At 41.4% G+C, this 16,700-nt stretch overlaps 2 long non-coding RNA genes across 2 annotated transcripts in view; one reads left to right on the top strand and one right to left on the bottom strand.

Annotated features, from left to right (window-relative positions):
- LOC138743576 (uncharacterized) overlaps positions 1–15,366 on the bottom strand; it is a 67,823-nt gene extending 52,457 nt beyond the window's left edge. Inside the window, exons 1-2 of the long non-coding RNA XR_011344956.1 lie at positions 15,176–15,366; positions 10,350–10,434 (exon numbers count right to left, since the gene is read on the bottom strand). This is a non-coding gene — a long non-coding RNA (uncharacterized lncRNA). The remainder of the gene's footprint in view (positions 1–10,349; positions 10,435–15,175) is intronic.
- On the top strand, positions 12,603–13,847 carry LOC138742926 (uncharacterized). Its single transcript, XR_011344520.1, has 2 exons — positions 12,603–12,662; positions 13,386–13,847. It is a non-coding gene; the product is annotated as an uncharacterized lncRNA (long non-coding RNA).
- Positions 15,367–16,700: the final 1,334 nt, after the last annotated feature.

Here is a 16,700-nt window from a genome sequence, read left to right on the forward strand (position 1 = left end):
GAATCCATTTTTTTATCTTTTGGGGTGTGATATATAACCTGTGTAACGAATTATACTGTATCATGCGTAACCTTGTGTTTATTATATTCCTCAGTTCCAGAGCATAACTTTTCCCATATTTCATTTTTTATCTTTGTTTAAATCTTTTTCCCACTTTTGTTTGGATTTATTGTTTATTTCATCATTTTCTTTCTCTTGCAACTTGATGTACATGTTTGTTATAAATCTTATTATTATCATTGTTTCTGTAATCACATATTAAGAGCTGCTTCCTTCTGGTAATCTCAGTCTGCTTCCCAATTTATCCTTTAAGTAGGCTTTCAGTTGGTGGTATGCAAACATTGTACCATGAGTTATTCCATATTTGTACTTTATTTGTTCAAATTTTAATAAATTATTTCCCAAAAAACAATTTTCTATTCTTTTAATTCTTTTTCTCTCCCATTCTCTAAAGGAAAGGTTATCTATTGTAAAAGGGATTAGCTGATTTTCCATCAATAATAATTTTGGTAGTTGGTAATTTGTTTTTTTTTTCCTTTCTAAGTGAATATTCTTACAAATATTGAGTAAATTATGCAATATTTGTGAGTTTTTATATCACACCAGCTTTTCATCCCACTTATAAAGAATATTTTCCGGTACCTTCTCCCCTATTTTATCTAGCTCTATCTTAGTCCAATCTGGTTTTTCCCTTGTCTGATAAAAATCTGATAAATATCTTAATTGTGCTGCTCTATAATAATTTTTAAAGTTTAGTTACTGCAAACCACCTTGGTTGTACCTCTCTGTTAGTTTATCCAATGCTATCCTCGGTTTTCCCCCTTTCCATAAAAATTTCCTTATTATTCTCTTTAGTTCATTGAAGAATTTCTCTGTTAAGGGAATTGATAACGATTGAAATAAGTATTGTATCCTTGGGAAGACATTCACATATAAGGTGGAGAAGAACATAATGAAAATAAAGCAAAAGTATTATGAGCTAGGAGAAAAAAACACACAAAATATTAGCCTGACAACTTAAAACAGAACAAGCTAAAAGAACTGTATTGGCATCAAGGAAAAAGGACAAACAAATTACATATATCCCAATAGAGATTAATGAGAACTTAAAGGAATTTTATGAAGAATTATACCAAACTGAGAACGAGGGGAAAGAAGACAAAATAGAAGAGTTTTTAGCTAAAATTGAACTGCCGAAGTTGCAAGAAGAGGATCAAAACAAATTGATAAAACCATTTGAAATAGAGGAAATACAGGATATATTAAAAAAGCTACCGAACAATAAAACACCTGGAGAGGATGGATTCCAAATAGAATTCTATAAAACATTTAAAGAGTTATTAATTTCTCCTCTCCTGGAAGTAATGAACCAGATAGAAGAAACATAAAACTTGCCAGATTCATGTAAGACAGCAATAATTACAGTAATACCAAAGACAGGGAAGGATCCACTAACACCAGCATCATATAGACCAATATCTCTACTTAATTCAGATTATAAGATAGTAGCAAAACTATTAGCAAACAGATTGGCCAACTGTGTACCAAAAATAGTAAAACAAGATCAAACTGGATTTATTAAGAAAAGACGAACAGCGGACAATGTCTGTAAATTTATTAATTTAATTCATGCAGTTCAAGGAAATAAGATGCCAACAGTGGCTGTTGCTTTCGACGCAGAAAAAGCCTTTGTCAGGGTAGAATGGAATTACTTATTCAAAATATCAACCTACCAGAAAAATATATTAATTGGATTTTTCTTTGGCTTGGCTTCGCGGACGAAGATTTATAGAGGGGGTAAAAGTCCACGTCAGCTGCAGGCTCGTTTGTGGCTGACAAGTCCGATGCGGGACAGGCAGACACGGTTGCAGCGGCTGCAGGGGAAAATTGGTTGGTTGGGGTTGGGTGTTGGGTTTTTCCTCCTTTGCCTTTTGTCAGTGAGGTGGGCTCTGCGGTCTTCTTCAAAGGAGGTTGCTGCCCACCAAACTGTGAGGCGCCAAGATGCACGGTTTGAGGCGATATCAGCCCACTGGCGGTGGTCAATGTGGCAGGCACCAAGAGATTTCTTTAGGCAGTCCTTGTACCTTTTCTTTGGTGCACCTCTGTCACGGTGGCCAGTGGAGAGCTCGCCATATAACACGATCTTGGGATGGCGATGGTCCTCCATTCTGGAGACGTGACCCACCCAGCGCAACTGGATCTTCAGCAGCGTGGACTCGATGCTGTCGACCTCTGCCATCTCGAGTACTTCGACGTTAGGGATGAAAGCGCTCCAATGGATGTTGAGGATGGAGCGGAGACAACGCTGGTGGAAGCGTTCTAGGAGCCGTAGGTGATGCCGGTAGAGGACCCATGATTCGGAGCCGAACAGGAGTGTGGGTATGACAACGGCTCTGTATACGCTTATCTTTGTGAGGTTTTTCAGTTGGTTGTTTTTCCAGACTCTTTTGTGTAGTCTTCCAAAGGCGCTATTTGCCTTGGCGAGTCTGTTGTCTATCTCATTGTCGATCCTTGCATCTGATGAAATGGTGCAGCCGAGATAGGTAAACTGGTTGACCGTTTTGAGTTTTGTGTGCCCGATGGAGATGTGGGGGGGCTGGTAGTCATGGTGGGGAGCTGGCTGATGGAGGACCATCAACTACTGACATGGTCTTTGCCCTCAGACAGCTCCAAGAAAAGTGCAGAGAACAAAACAATGGACTCTACATCACCTTTGTTGACCCCACCAAAGCTTTCGACACTGTGAGCAGGAAAGGGCTTTGGCAAATACTAGAGCGCATCGGATGTCCCCCAAAGTTCCTCAACATGATTATCCAACTGCACGAAAACCAACAAGGTTGGGTCAGATACAGCAATGAGCTCTCTGAACCCTTCTCCATTAACAATGGCGTGAAGCAAGGCTGTGTTCTCGCACCAACCCTCTTTTCAATCTTCTTCAGCATGATGCTGAACCAAGCCATGAAAGATCCCAACAATGAAGACGCTGTTTACATCCGGTACCGCACGGATGGCAGTCTCTTCAATCTGAGGCGCCTGCAAGCTCACACCAAGACACAAGAGAAACTTGTCCGTGAACTACTCTTTGCAGACGATGCCGCTTTAGTTGCCCATTCAGAGCCAGCTCTTCAGCGCTTGACGTCCTGCTTTGCGGAAACTGCCAAAATGTTTGGCCTGGAAGTCAGCCTGAAGAAAACTGAGGTCCTCCATCAGCCATTAATTGGATTAAAGCATTATATAATAGACCATTGGCGAAGGTGACAGTAAATGGATATGTATCGAACCAATTTAAATTAAGTAGGTCAACTAGACAGGGATGTCCACTATCTCCCTCACTGTTTGCTTTAGCTATAGAACCATTGGCAGAACTGATAAGAACAGAAAATAAAACAAAAGGGATAAAAATAAAGGAGGAGTATAAAATCAGTTTATTTGAAGATGGCATCATAGTATACTTAACAGAACCAGAAATATCAAAAAAAAGAACTACATAAGAAATTGAAGGAATATGGAGAAATATCGGGGTACAAGATCAATGCAAATAAAAGTGAAGCGATGCCAAAGAATAATACGGATTATACAGAATTTAAAAAAGAATCACCATTTAAATGGCAAACACAAGCAATCCGATACCTAGGTATTAGATTAGATAATAATTTAAACCACCTGTACAAATTAAATTATCAGCCATTAATGAATAAATTACAGGAAGACTTAGAACATTGGAAAGATTACCATGAACATTGATAGGGAGGGTAAATTGCTTTAATACTGTTCTTTAGGGTGCTAATGTCCTGGCTTAAATAGTGCAGGAGAGACACTTGGAACCTTTTAGAAATTCCAGTCAAAAGGGGCTCATGGAAAAGGATTGTTTGGGCCTCACTCATCCTGCCTGATGCTGTAGTTTCAACTCACCTCATGGTTTCACTAGTTTGTTTTGCAATCTCATTTTCACAGCCAGAATCCTGATGTTGACAGCCACTGATCATGAGTCATCTGTATTTTTTTTAAATGCCAATTTGTTTTAGTGCCTTTTCTTGATTTCACCAGGCTTTCCCTTGCTGCTTTACCTTTCCCACTCTGATTTGCTTTCCATTTTGAGATAATGGTTCAGTAAAGCATTTGGAAGTATTTTCCATGATTAACAAATGCCACATAAACGAAATGAAAATGGAGTGGTGAGGTCTCTGTGGGACAGCTGAGGATTGGGGATGGCTGGACAAAGATAGGGCTTGCGACCTTTGGCGAAGCATATGGAAGTTAAGCCTGCTCATCAAGGAGGCAAAAAGCATTTCCAATTGCAATAGCAACTAGGAGGCATCTGGATTGAATTGTTATCAGAGAAAGGAGAAAGTCACCCTCAGTCTGGCCATCAGAGATACATTGAATGCTTGGGTGATATGTTCAGAGGCAGTAAAATAGATTCAAATGTCAGACATTAAGCCATTCATGCCTTTAGACATTGGACATACATACAGCAAGGTAACAAGCCCTTTCGGCCCATAAGCCTGTGCTGCCAAATTACACCAAATTGACTTACAGCCCCCAGTATGCTGTTGAACGGTGGGAGAAAACTGAAGCACCTAGGGAAAACCCATGCAGACATGAGGAGAATGTACTCTTATGAGCTCCCAATTTTATTTTAGTGGGACTGTCACTTTAAGACAGGGGCTCCCAAAGTGCTTGATATCAATCCCCAGGGGTCGATGGGACTATATAGGGGGTTGATAAATGCCAGAGATCGAAAGAGAGTCAATAACACTGGGGGGGGGGGTCAATAATGTGGGGGGCTTAATTTAAAATAGTGCCTCCACCACCCATCTCCCCCCTGTCCAGTGCAGCCACCACCTACACCAGGACCCCCCCCCATCCAGTATGGGAGGGGAGACTTACTTGCCATGAAACTTCATGCAATGCCGTCACGCTTCCCCCTCATCCCAAATGCACCAGCCGGCACTCCTGCATGCGCATGAGAAGAAACATGGTCTGAGGACTCCAGGATACTGCATTTAACATGTAAGTGCCCTTTCCGCCCCTTAATTCAGGGTACACCCCCAAATGGAGAACAAATTAGCATCCAGCTTGAGGTGGCACCAGACAGAGGACAGATTGCTCAGAAGTCGGACTGTCCTGCCTAAAACTGGACATTTGGCCACTTTACCTTGTGCTGCCAACACACTCAACCCCCTCCCCCCCCACCCCCAGTCCAGTGGCCCCCCCATCCCTCCAGCACTGGGATTCCATATGTGGAGGTCGATGATGGACCATGTAGTCCCTGAAGGGACATGTTAAACTCAGGCCCACGGGCCAAATTTGGCCCGTGATATAATTATATTTGGCCCGCAAGATCATATCAAATATGTATTAGAGCTGGCCGCCGCGCCAGTATAGCGCATGCATGGTTAATACTACAAATCCCAGAATGCTTTGCAAATGCATTGGCGCCGGCCCGTCAGCCCGCTAATCGCCCCCACCTCCTCTGTTTACTTTCATTAGCATCTGGGACCTGTCGCCCAACTCACATGTAATAAACCCCTTACGAAAAATGGCCAAACGAAAGACAGAAAACAGGACCTTTCAAGACAGGTGGGAGGCAAACTCTGACCCCAGAGTTCGATGAACTTGCATCTAAGAAGAGATGCCAAGTATCTGGTTTAGACCCAGGTGCATCAGAGTAAATCACAGTGTAGCAAGCTAAGCTTGGATTAATATTTTCTTTGGTTCACTTTGGACTGTTTATAGTTGAAAGATTGGATTTTCATTGCAGCAAGTTATTATTTTTTTGGCTTGTTGGCTTGTGAAAAAAAATACATTAAAAAGGATCTTAAAGGCTATAGAGAAATATTATTTATTGAATATTTTATTTCTCATTTGTTAATGCTTCTTCTGGAAAGAGTTTAACCAAAACTATTATTAAACATTTATTTTAATAATAAAAAGTTTAACATTACATATGTTGAAAGAAGAGAAAATATGCAGATGTTGTTGAAAATTTTCAATAAATATTTAGTTTGGCCCACGACTTAGTCCAAGTTTTTAATTTTGGCCCTCTGTGAATTTGAGTTTGACACCCCTGGTCTAAAGCATATAACCATATAACAATTACAGCACAGAAACTGGCCAACTTGGTCCTTCTGATCCACGTCAAACACTTTCTTCCACCTCACCCCATTGACCTACACTCAACCAATACCCTCCATTCCTTTCCCATCCATATACATATGCAACTTCTTCTTAAATGCTAATATCGAGCCTGTCTCCACCACATCATCTGGAAGCTTATTCCATACACCCACCAGTCTCTGAGTAAAGAAGTCCCTCCCTTTCTTCTAAATTTTTGCCCCCTAACTCTCAGCTCATGTCCTCTTGTTTGTATCTCCCCCTTTCTTAAAGGAAAAAAGCCTCTCCATGCCCACTCTATCTATACCCCTAATAATTTTAAATACCTCAATCAAATCCCCTCTCAACCTTCTATGCTGCAAAGAATAAAGACCTAACTTATTTCACCTTTCCCTATAACTTCGACCCTGTAACCCTGGCAACATTCTCATATATCTTCTCTGCATTCTCTTCAAATTGTTGATATCTTTCCTATACTTTGGTGATGAAAATTGTAAACATTATTCCAAATATGGCCTCACCAATGCCTTGTATAAGTTTAACATAAGATCCCAGTTCCTACACTCAATGCCCTGATTTATAAAGGCTTACATATCATAAGCTTTCTTCACCACCCTATCCACATGTAATGTCACCTTCAAGGAACTATGTACCATTTTTCCTAGATCCCTCTGTTCTACTGCACTCTTCAATGCCCTACTATTCACTATACATGTCCTTTTTGATTAGCCCTACCAAAATATAACACCTCACATGTATGTTCATTAAACTCGATCTGCCATCGTTCAGCCCACTCTTCTAACTGGTCTAAATCCCTCTGTAAGCTTTGAAACCCTTCTTCACTATCCACAGCTCTCCCTATCTTGGTATCATCTGCATACTTACTAACCCAATTTACCACTCCATCATCCAGATGTTTAATGCATATGACAAATAGTAATGGACCCAATACTGAACCCTGAGGCACACTACGAGTCACTGGCTTCTAGACTGACAGTTATCTACCTCTACTCTCTGGCCTCTCCCATTCAACCATTGTTATTTTACTACTTAAATGTTAATACCTGAATTTAATTCCTAACTAACCTTCCCCGAGGAACCTTAGCAAAGGCCTTACTAAAGTTCATTTATATGACATCCACTGCCTTACCCTCATCAACTTTCCTTGTAACCTCCTCAAAAAAATTCGATAAGGTTTGTCAAACATGATCTTCCTCTCCCAAATCCATGTTGACTGTTCCTAATCAATCCCTGCCACCTCCTACTTTAAACTTCTTTCCACCCTGCCTAAAGATACGATGAACTGGTCCTCCATGGTGGTTTCAACATCCTTATTCCATGTATTATCAGCACTCACAAACTTCACTTGCTTTTCCAGTCAAGCTCTACACGACACAAAATGTAATTGAGCTTTCCCACCCATCCATGTGCTGCATCATGTCCATGTCTTCTCTGCCTACTGATCCCACCTACTCTGCAGTGGTCCCAGTGGCCGACTTGGGTAGCTGTGATTCCTGCTCTGATAACAGTAGAGCCAGGAGCAACATCCTCCTCCCCAACATTCTCAGGGTCTCTGTTGACCAAATAAACAGCCTTGTAAATAATGTGGCTGCAAAATCTATTGAGGGCATGGTAATCTGCGGCAAATGGCCTGATTGTCCAAAGCCTGAACCCATCCACAAGGCACATCAGGAATGTAAAGGAGCTCCCTACATCTGCCTGGAGAAGCAAGCTCTGGCCCTCTGGTCCCTCTCTGGTCTCATGTACAAAACCTAGGCATTGTAGATTAAAAAAAAAGGAGTTTGTACATTCTTCCTGTGTCTGCATGAGTTTCCTTTGGATTCTCTGGTTTTCTTCCACCTTCCAAGTACGTAAGAAGTTTTTAGGTTAAATTGTTTATTTAGTGGACATGGACTCATAGGCCTGAAGGGCCTGTTACCATGCTGTATCTCTAAATTTATAAATAATGTGGGGAGAATAATAAAAGGGATTAATGCAGGTTTGGTGTAAATGGTGTCAATGGACCAAAGGTTCTCTGACCACGATGTATAACTGTATGACTCTAACACCTCAACATTCATCTGGATTCCTGTAACTTGCACAACCCTCTCAAGTTCTCCAACTAGAACTTACTGCGTTTTTATTTTAGAACTGATCATTTAGCAGGCCATCCTTTTTTTTTCTTGTCTGACCTTAACTTTGCATTAAGACCTACAGTCTCACACTATCAGAGATATTTCCATTGTTCCTCCCATTTCCCCCCCCCCTGCCCCACCCCCCCCCCCGCCCACCCCTCATCTGATCCACTGGCTAAACTAAATTGTTTCTCTTTCACAATTCTGAAGTCATTTCTCAATCTCAAGGTGTACTCCCATTTATGTTGCCTCATCTGCAGTTTCCAAAGAACGTTTTTTTAAAAAAGAGATGATTAGTTATAATAGGACTGGTCAGAGAAAAACTATGGATTCCAAACAATTTTCTAAATTGTGCCCATATTCTTAACCTATGTCTCATTATCGGATCAGATGAAGGTTAAAAGGATCCTAGGACTGCCAACATAGATGTATTTTTAGAAAAGTTCAATTCCATTTCCACCCAATCAAATTTCACCAAAAGAAGCGAATTACATATATTGACCACCCTATAGTCAGATGTGAAATTTGCATGTGACAATCCTCAGCTCCTGTTAGTTTTTTGAAGATGCACTTTGTTTAAATGGGGTTGTTTTCCTTGCCAATATATATACAAAGAAATAAACAAATCCAGTGAATCAAAAAAAAATTTAGGGATAAAGATTGGTATAGACTGGAAAAGATATAAAAATTTTGGTAATATATTCATTCTAATCGAATTAATACATCCAATCATAAAATAGACAAAAGTGACCATCCTGATAATAGTACTTTAACCTGATTAAATGTTGCAGAAAATTTTTCGTTCAATAAATTTTTATAACTCTTATTAATTGTAATTCCAAGATATCTACACTGATCATTCACTAACATAAAAGGGAAATTGGAGTAATAATTCACTCTTATGCAGATTTAATTTATAGCCTGAAAACTGGCTCATGAAACCTTCTCATATTCAATAGTTACAGGAGGTCATGTCCTTCCTATGTTTATAAAAAAAAGAGATATATAATATTAAAGATGTAAAGGTGAATTTTTACTAGACATGGGGCCTGTTCATGGAGTACTACCATAATTTAAAGGGTTTGGGTGTTCGCCCATTGTTTCTTATGTATATTAGCCTTGTTTAGAGGGAGGGGTTTCATTAATGGTTTTTTTTTCCCTTTTTTCCTTTTTTGTTTTATTTTCTTTTGAGATATTTTGATAAAATGGATTTGATTGTGAAGGGTACATACAATTTATACCATGTAAGATTAAGGTATTATTTGAGAAATACAAATGATCTATCTTTTCTTATATTGCAGCCCATGTATTGGATTAATATTTGTCTATTTTTTTCATTAAACATAATAACAATATTTTCAAAAGAAATATGGATATTGCTTTGCATCCTGCCTATTTTGCCAAGCATGCGCAACTCAGTTTTATCCAGAGTAGATCATGGAAGTGAAATCTCACTACTCTTCGCAAGCACAGCAGGAATGAGACCGAGAAAAGCTCTGGGATAGGTATTGAACACCCTGGTCTCAGCAAGATGGGATTTTCCACATGTTCCACGAATGGGCTTGCAGTACGAGGCAGCCAGGTGCAAATCCCTCATCACCACATGCTGGACAATATTGCAATGTGTGGATTGTGATTGGTCCAGGGTGGAGCCTGAGAAGGAGATGGGGGAAGAGGATTGGAGGAAGAGGAAGGCTTCAGGGAGAAGTCTCTGCTCAGAACCTACAGCCTAAGATCCAGATGAAAAGCTGTAAGTGCCAACATGGAGTATAAGCAACCCCTTACAGGAAGACACCTCTGGAGGAGCCCACAACATCCCTAAATGCAAGCTGGAAGATCCCCCCCACACTCAAATTATTACCACCAATGGAATGTGTCAGCAATCAAATGGGGGGGGGGGGCTGTGCGCGGGGAATGTGGTTATCCCAGATACTGCTCATGAGTGCTTGCATTCTGCTTTATAGATAGATCTGCACTGCATACAACACCCAGTTGAATGTGTCACTGCACTAATCAGTTAAAAGGCATCACCTTTGCTGAGGAACGGAGGATCGCCTATGCTGTTGCAAAAGTGATGTGCATATTATCTTGATGTACCTTGAGAAAATGACATTTCTTTCCACGTCACTCCATTCTGGGGGTGAGGTTCTGAATTAGACCATTGTGGCCAACTCTTGCCAGGCTGGAAATCAAAAAAAAACCCTCAATGTGAAAGTATTAAAAAGCATTAAAAAGAAAATGCATGGTTAGCGCAACACTGTTACAGTGCCAGCAATCAGGGTCGGGGTTCAAATCCCTCGTTGAATGCTTGTACATTCTCCCCGTGTCTATGTGGGGTTTTCTAGGGACTCCAGTTTCCTTACATCCTCCAAAATGTACTGGGCATTGTAGGTCAGTTGGCTGTGATTGGGTAACATGGGCTCATGGGCCGAGAAACAAAGTTAAAACTTTGTGTTTTTGATTCTTAGTTAATTTTGTGCCTGTCTCTTTAAGATAACTATTGTTTGTAGTGTTACCATAGTGACTGTGATGAACTATGTCATAATATCTGCCCAGGCTAACAACTTGCTCATTCTACAAGATGTGAAGGAAGCACGAGCAAGAGAAATTTTTCTTTGAATTGTGTATCTCTTTAAAGATTTTTATCTCTTTAAAATTTTTTATCTTTATATATGTTTTATATCGACAATGAGATAGACAACAGACTCGCCAAGGCAAATAGCGCCTTTGGAAGACTACACAAAAGAGTCTGGAAAAACAACCAAATGAAAAACCTCACAAAGATAAACGTATACAGAGCCGTTGTCATACCCACACTCCTGTTTGGCTCTGAATCATGGGTCCTCTACCGGCATCACCTATGGCTCCTAGAACGCTTCCACCAGCATTGTCTCCGCTCCATCCTCAACATTCATTGGAGCGCCTTCATCCCTAACGTTGAAGTACTCGAGATGGCAGAGGTCGACAGCATCGAGTCCACGCTGCTGAAGATCCAGCTGCGCTGGGTGGGTCACGTCTCCAGAATGGAGGACCATCGCCTTCCCAAGATCGTGTTATATGGCGAGCTCTCCACTGGCCACCGTGACAGAGGTGCACCAAAGAAAAGGTGCAAGGACTGCCTAAAGAAATCTCTTGGTGCCTGCCACATTGACCACCGCCAGTGGGCTGATATCGCCTCTAACCGTGCATCTTGGCGCCTCACAGTTTGGCGGGCAGCAACCTCCTTTGAAGAAGACCGCAGAGCCCACCTCACTGACAAAAGGCAAAGGAGGAAAAACCCAACACCCAACCCCAACCAACCAATTTTCCCCTGCAACCGCTGCAACCGTGTCTGCCTGTCCCGCATCGGACTTGTCAGCCACAAACGAGCCTGCAGCTGACGTGGACATTTACCCCCTCCATAAATCTTCGTCCGCGAAGCCAAGCCAAAGATATATCTATATATCTTTTGTAACTTTCATTCAGTAAATACTTTATTATTCATCGTTAAGAAAGTCTTGTTGTGAAGCTATGCAAAATGCTTATCTGTTCTATCAACAAATTAAAACTATTAAAGTAACAGCCACTGAGTTTGATTTGTTGGATTAAAGAGATCACAATTTGGGATATCGCAGCTTGTGCTTTGGAAGATGATACTCTGAAATCAGGATATATTAGAATAAGGAAAGTGTTGCTATATGTCTAAATTTTAAAAATGTAAATGTAAAATTTATGCAGCAAGTCAGGCCACATCTGAAGGTCCAAAAATATAAATTCCACTACATTTATTGTCACATATCTTCCAGAAATGGCTAACCTGAAGAAACTGTAATCTCTTCTTCCACAAGGTTTTCCCTCATGCATGCTGGGCCTATTTGTCTCATCTTGCTGCCCTGTTCATCTTTAGATGTCTGGGTGTCAGATAAGTACAGACTCAGATGGAGACTTGGGTACAAATCCCACCATGGAAGGTAGGAACGTTCAATTTAAATTATTAAATGTTTGGAATGAGGAGCAAATCTTGGTCATGTTGCTCATGGATTAGCTTGACCAAATTCCTTCAGGGCTGGAAACCAGGGTTCCATGCCAATCTCTGATGCTGTCTAAGTGAAATTGGAACATTCTCTCCATGTATTGGATGGTTCATTGGACATTGTGAATTGTCCCCAAGTGTGTAGGGTGAGTGGCAGAACGTGGGAAGAGTAGATGAGAATGTAGGATGAGTGTAAATGGGTGGTTTAATGGTTGGTGCGGTGAGTTTTTATGCTGAGTTTCTCATACTGATGAAATCCATTGTCCTTAATCATGTCTCCATGGCAACTAAAAAGTTTGATTCTCAACTGCTCTGTTTTCTAGCCAATCAAAGCACTAGGTTTAAGGCTGGACAATAAGTCCTCACCTATCTTAGTGATCTCTGGATTCCAGATACAGGTACACGATCCTTTATCCAGAACCCTTAGGGGACAGTGTGTTCTGAATTTCGGATTTTTCTGGATTTCAGAAAGTCCACCCGAATTTTGCTGCTGTATCCATCCCTATCCCCTTCCAGTCGCCCGGCTGCCTCCCCCAACTGCGGTTCCTTGGCCACCTGGCCACCTCCCCCAACTGCCCGGAAGTCTCCCCCGGCCTCTTCCCTCGGCCACCTTCCCCAACCGCCGGTCCCCACTTGCTGGATTTTGGAGCTTTCTGGATTTTAGATGTCCAGATAAAGGATCGTGTACCTGTGTGAACAAATTCAACTAAAGAAAAAGACACCCAAATTTACTCTGCTTCTCTCCCCATGATATTCAGACCACTTGGAAGCTCTGCTAAAGCACATTACCATAGAATAACTGTAAACATACCTCAGACAAACTCGGGACCTTCAGAAAAGCAGTCTACAAGCATCCTCAGTGCTTACTTCTACACGAATGGTCTAAGTGTCTTAGTATTCTGCTGAATTTTTGTCTTTAGAACATTGAACAGAGCAGGGCAGGAACAGGACCTTCAGCCACTGGGGGGGGGTGTGTGCTGAACATAATGTCTGGATCCAACAAGAACTCCACTGCTTACACCCGATCCCTTTCATATTCATGTGTCTGTGTAAATGCTACAACGACTGGCTAGCTACCCAGTTACGTGAAATTGGTGTTTTTTTGTTCCTTTTGCTGACAGCTGATTTACTGATCAAGGTTCTGTTACCTGTGGTGGTGTAACGAAGGATGCAGGTGTACCAGCTGCTGCCCAAATCCATAATCAGGCAAGGTTAGTGCATGCAAATCCACCAGCTCAACAGAAAGTGCAGGAAAACAATCAGAAGAGAACAAGGACTGAACTTGGATTATACATTTGAGAAATTCCATTCAGTGCTCACTTTCAAATTTTTAGATTTTCTTTTGCCAAAGAAATCGAAGCAGGGGAAAAAAAAATGAGCAGACCCACAGCTGCAGGAATTCGGAGCTAAACATGAACTGCTGGAAGGCAATGGAGCGTCCACGCTTTGGATGGAGACTATTCCAAAATGTTTGACAAGATTAGCAAACATCATTTTAGAAGCATATACAAATTTTACATGTTTTTATGAATGCCTGTGCACACAAAAAAAAGAGCTCCTTGCTTTGTGCCTAGTCCTGATAATTAATCAGGTGGAATGTTGTATTTTCATGGGTTTCCTTCATTGATTTTTGTGAACTGCATCCATTCTCTCTACATTCTCTCCTTTCCCTGATATATCCTATTTCAGTCCCCTTTTCCTTGTGCTTTTCCCCACTCCTGCTTCTCTCATCTCCATGGCATCCCTGGTCACCACCATAGAGAGAGATCTTCCCAGTAGATAGTGTGTGTGTGTGTGAGGGGGGTGGTGGGGGGGGTTGGTTGGTGGAGGGTAAGGTGGCAGCTGTTAGATATTAGACTGCCCAGCTGTCCATAACTAATCAAATCTGACTCCAACTCCCTCAGAGGCACTTGGGCAGACACTTTGATTACGAGGGCAAGACTACAAGCCTAACGTGAGCAAATGGGCCTGCACGAGATGGACTGATGGTCCTTTTACCATACAGTGCATCTCTGACCATCTAACTCCAAATGGAATAAAACTGCAATAACCAAAAATGCTGAAAATACCCAGCAAGTGGAGGGGAGCAGAGTTAATGTTCCAGGTGTAGGATCCTCTGATGGACAGATGGATCTGGGACTTGAAGTGATGCCGGTTTCTGATTCCACAGACACTGATTCCTGACCTGTATTTACAGTATTTTCTGATTTTGTTTCAAATTTCTAGCATCAGCAAGATTTTAACTTTCAAACCCATGGTATCAATTTATTCAAGCAAGGATATCCCAATTTACATTTTTGGGGGGTAGGGGGTCACATTTGATGATATATTCGAGGACAATATAATCTGCCAAAATTCCAACTTAAATGCTTTTTCAACCATCTGACCCCCGCCCACCAGTGCTTTTAACACCTATGTACACCTATGTCAACTGCCATGGCTCAATTCCTCTTCCACCTCTGAGTCAGAAGGATGTGATTTCAAATCCCATTGTGGAAACTTGAGCCCTGGCTGACGTCCCAGCAGATTTAAGGAAGTTGTCACTTGGTTTCCCAGGCCCTGTGTCCTTTCAAGAGCTCGTCACTCACTGAAGTTTGCCGATGATTTCCCCTGCACAATTTTTATCAATCAACTTCAATGATGTCGTTGAGCCACTCTGTGGGAGAGCAATCGGTGGGTTCTAGCTCTTGCAAATTCGGATCTTTAAATAGTTTCAGGATACACTTCACAATTTGGCAATTAATTGGCCATAAAAATGTTTCTGGAGTCAAATTTAAATAATGATTTTTGAAGCCATCTCAACCAATCAGTACTTTAAATTGGCCATCCCTCCAACTGTTCGAACCGGTTACCCTCATCTCTTCTGAATTCAGCAGGATTAATTGAGTAAATATTTAATTTTTCCACCTACCTTGCTTTTAGAGACAGCTTTGATGGGCTTGGAATCCCTCTCCAGCACCCTTGCATTTTAACTCCAAGTGGTTCTACAGCTCAGGTGTGTTTGTGATTAAGGAACATGGATAATTAAAAATTGTAGCCACTGACTATAGTTGGAAAGCATTGCTTGTTGCCTGATTATATCATTCGGCTCCTCCTGCAACAGTCGTCGTTACTATCTGGGGTATCTCTATAAGCAGGTAAATAAGCCATGACTGTTGACAATGATAATATTTTATTCCAAAATATTCTTTTTTCCTGTATTTTCTTGCATTATATAAGACCTCCAGATGTTAAAACACCTCATTTCTAGTGCCTTACTTTCTTCTATGAATGAAAAGCAAGCACACATTTGTGGATTATAACACTCCAGGAAGTTACCATGTCCAAAGTTGTCATTGCTATACAAATATGAAGGCAAAACACAAAGGTGTGAATCGTCAGTGGTGAGCATAACCTCAAAAGAATCATTCTCTTCTTTGTCTTTCAACCTCTCAAGAAAAATGTTCCTTACTCGTTGCTTAATGGCATTGGTCTAAAGTCCAGTATTTTTTGCGAGTCTGTGAACAATCTCTGAACTGAACTATACTCAATGCCAAGGTTGTTAAATGGAAGAACAAAAGTTGGCTCCAGCTCTGCTTTGTTTCAACCACAAGTGGATGGACCTCGTAAATCAATGTGGAGAGGGGGAACTGAACTCTGGGTGAGAACAGGGTTGGATAGCTACATAAATACCCGAGGTCTGGTGCAACATATCTAGCCCACAATGCCCTTGAGTGGCTGTGAAAATGTATCACAGTGAGTGGTCACTGAGCGATCTGCCCCCATGACACCTTGACCTTGCTAAAGGACTGGGATCTGAAACAGAGGACTGCTACAAAATGTTAACGCCCTGGATGCTTGGAATTTGCTAGAATGAGAACCGTCCCTGGGACCTCGAAACTGAAAGGATAGGGTGGGGAGGGGAGGGGGAGAGGGTGAGTGTGATCGGAAGAAAAGAGTTTTTCCAATTTGCTTGGCTCCATTTTGCCTCTTGGGTTACCGACACCGGATGATTAAAATTTAAACTATTCTTAGGAACTCTAACAATGCAGATGAGCAGACTCACAAAATTGTAATTTAATGCAAAAGCTTTGAAATGTGCAGTTTATTTTGTCTCCCTTCTGCTGTTGGTAGTTACAATGCACCTGCCCGGACCTGATGATGTGTAGCAAGTGCTCCCCCCACTAATTACTGCGCTTCAGTTAGTCAGAGTGACACAGTGAGATATCAACTCGGTCTCTGGATTATTGGTCCAGTTCAGTAGATCAACACTCCCGTGACGTAACTGAAATATTTACCGCCTCTGCCTAGATTGAAGTTTACTTGGCTTCTTTGATTATTTTAGCTTGCTGTAAGAGGGAGTTCCGTCTGTTGGAGCTGTAGGTTATCTTCATGTTTGCGGGGTAAATGCCATAACATTGGGTGCACACTTTTTTTTAAGTGTCATGATAGTTAGA

This window comes from Narcine bancroftii, chromosome 9 (genome assembly GCF_036971445.1).
Source record: "Narcine bancroftii isolate sNarBan1 chromosome 9, sNarBan1.hap1, whole genome shotgun sequence".
Classification (NCBI taxonomy): domain Eukaryota; kingdom Metazoa; phylum Chordata; class Chondrichthyes; order Torpediniformes; family Narcinidae; genus Narcine; species Narcine bancroftii.